General features: G+C 36.6%; 1 protein-coding gene across 1 annotated transcript in view; it reads left to right on the plus strand.

Annotated features, from left to right (window-relative positions):
* The first annotated feature begins 1,149 nt into the window (after positions 1 to 1,149).
* LOC106475578 (CDP-diacylglycerol--inositol 3-phosphatidyltransferase-like) overlaps positions 1,150 to 2,916 on the plus strand; it is a 19,375-nt gene continuing 17,608 nt past the window's right edge. Inside the window, exon 1 of the mRNA XM_013936258.2 lies at positions 1,150 to 1,158. The gene's annotated coding sequence lies outside the window, so the exon portion shown is untranslated. The remainder of the gene's footprint in view (positions 1,159 to 2,916) is intronic.

Genomic DNA, 2,916 nt, shown 5'->3' on the forward strand with positions numbered 1-2,916 from the left:
GACGAGGCACTTCGCCAGTGGAGCTCCTAGTTAGGCAGCTTCCTGTAGGAAACAACAAACAGGGGGCGTTTTTCGTGTTAGATCGCTGCGATAATCCAGAGTGGACTAGTTTAAGGTCAACATATATGACCACTGAAACTGTTCAACAGAACATAAAACTTTATCAGGAGGTTAGGTCAACTTAGACCTGTACGTTAGCATCCACCAACGCTTTAAAACCAAAACCTTGTAGCTGCCAAAGTCTACATGTGTTTTATTCTGTGTGAGGTTAAAAAATCCGGGAATGTCTTATACAGTACTTCATGCTTTACCGAATGTTTTATGTGTGTAACAAAGCTTAACCCTAATTATTTTATACAGTAATTCATGCTTTACCGAAAGTTTTATGTGTGTGTGTAACAAAGATTAACCCTAATTATTTTATACAGTACTTCATGCTTCACCGAATGTTTTATGTGTGTGTGTAAACAAAGATTAACCCTAATTATTTTATACAGTACTTCATGCTTCACCGAATGTTTTTGTGTTTTAACAAAGATTAACCCTAATTATTTTATACAGTACTTCATGCTTCACCGAATGTTTTATGTGTGTGTGTAACAAAGATTAACCCTAATTATTTTATACAGTTTCATGCTTCACCGAATGTTTTATGTGTGTGTGTGTGTGTAACAAAGATTAACCCTAATTATTTTATACAGTACTTCATGCTTTACCGAATGTGTGTGTTTAATAAAGATTAACCCTAATTATTTTATACAGTACTTCATGCTTTACCGAATGTTTTATGTGTGGGTTTAACAAAGATTAACCCTAATTATTTTACAACTCATTCTCTCTTTGTTGTAAAACACAAAGGTGTCCTGTGCCCACCGCAGGAATCAAGCGTTGAGTTTTTGTGTTATAAGCCTCCATACTTCTGAGCCACCGGAGGGCACGCATAATAATACTGAGAAGAACTTGGTAACGATGTTTTCATGTCTATACATGATTACACAGACAACAGTAACCAGTATACTTTAACAAGGCCACAATGTAACTGTTATTTTAACTAGGAAAGCATTATAATCCTCCAGTCGTTAGAAGTGGGATACTAACACTGTGAAACAATAGTCCGTGGGCGTGGGAGTAAACAAGCCACTAGTACACGTGCCAAACCCACGTTTGGTCCGGTTGGGTTGGCTCTCTGCCTTATAAGCACAATATATAAATATGTAACGTGTTTTTATCTTTGCACGGATATCTATGTATCTAAGAGTAACCACTGAAGATACGAAACCGATAACGAATGAAGAAAATGATTATAACAACTGACAAAAAAAAAGTATAGCTATACACCTTATTTTTGTTAATTGTTCTGTTACATACACTTGCTAAGTCTACGGATTTACAACGATAAAATCTGGGAATTCAACTTTTGGAGAGGAACCACCTTAAAAAACTATGGTTGTATTTTATCCCGTTTTGAGTAAACGCTCTTTTTCAAGCCAGAAACAACAACAAAAAAAAAATAGTTTTTTAAAAGTGATGTATCTCCAAAAGTTTAATTTCTTTATTTGGTCCCCCCTTCGTATTTTTTCTACTTATTTATTTGTTAAAATCCCAGGTTCGATTTCCCGCGGTAGACAGACAACAACTACTGAAGAGTGATGCTACGAATCGGTTTGAAGTTTATTGACAATATAGTTTTAAATCTTATTATTTTTGCACCCCAGTGGCACAGCGGTAGCTCTGCGGACTTACGACGCTACAATCCGGGTTTCGATACCCGTGGTTGGCAGAGCACACACACATAGCCCATTGTGTAGCTTCGTGCTCAATTACAAACTTATTATTTTTGCACCCCAGTGACTAGAGCGGTATGTCTGCGGACTTACAACCGGGTTTCGATACCCGTGGTGGGCAGAGCACACACACATAGACCATTGTGTAGCTTCGTGCTTAATTACAAACTTATTATTTTTATTCTTCATCTAGTTAGTTCACGTAGGTGTCTCTATTAAACACTGGATCAGAGGTTCCACATTATAAGGGAGACTAACTGATGCTAAAAAGTTCTTTAATTTTTACCAGTTCTTGGTGGGAACGAGTATTTAAAAACGTCTCTAAACCACAACCCGAATTTTCTGTACAACGACTGTAAGTCATTAAATGTAATATATCACAATCGTTGTTCTTGATATTTCACGAACAAACCAAAATGTTCAGGTCCTTTCTTTGTATAGAAGTTACAGCTTTCCGTAAAGTGGTTAGGAATACAGGCGTTCACAGGGGGGGTAAGGAGGACTTGCCTCCCCCCCGGAAAATGAGAAACATAATTCTTCCTTTATTCATTCAACATACGTATATGAATTTTTTTTTTATTGACTTCCCAATTTTTACACTACTTGTTTCACTTAATTTTTAATTCTAATAAAAGTCGCCAGGTTTGTCAGTAGCTTTACTAACATCTCTAGATACCTACCATGTAACTAAATATATAAAATCGTGGATATTGGACGGAGCAATTCTCACTCGGGTCTTGCCGACATCCCCTGAGCCCTGACACAGTGTGATCGGGGGGTCAATCTGTTGCCACCTGCCGGTAATACCAGCAGCAGGTTATAAGTCTTGTTCTTACCATTCATATACAATACATGTCACTGAATTACTGTGCTTTATGTAACCCTAAATTACTGTATTCAGTTGTTTTATATTTAAAGTGAAATTACCCTAAGAACCTGAAAGAACAAACCAAAAATTACTATTATGGGATATATATATATATATAGCTACAAGTCTGCAATATGGCTTACACTAACTTTACAAACATTAAATCCATCAAATCTAACTGTCTGCAGTACGGCTTACACTAATTTTACAAACATTAAATCCATCAAATCTGACTGTCAGCAGTATGACATACACTAACTTTAC

The sequence above is a fragment of the Limulus polyphemus genome, unplaced genomic scaffold (assembly GCF_000517525.1).
Source record: "Limulus polyphemus unplaced genomic scaffold, Limulus_polyphemus-2.1.2 Scaffold8828, whole genome shotgun sequence".
In the NCBI taxonomy this organism is placed as follows: Eukaryota; Metazoa; Arthropoda; class Merostomata; order Xiphosura; family Limulidae; genus Limulus; species Limulus polyphemus.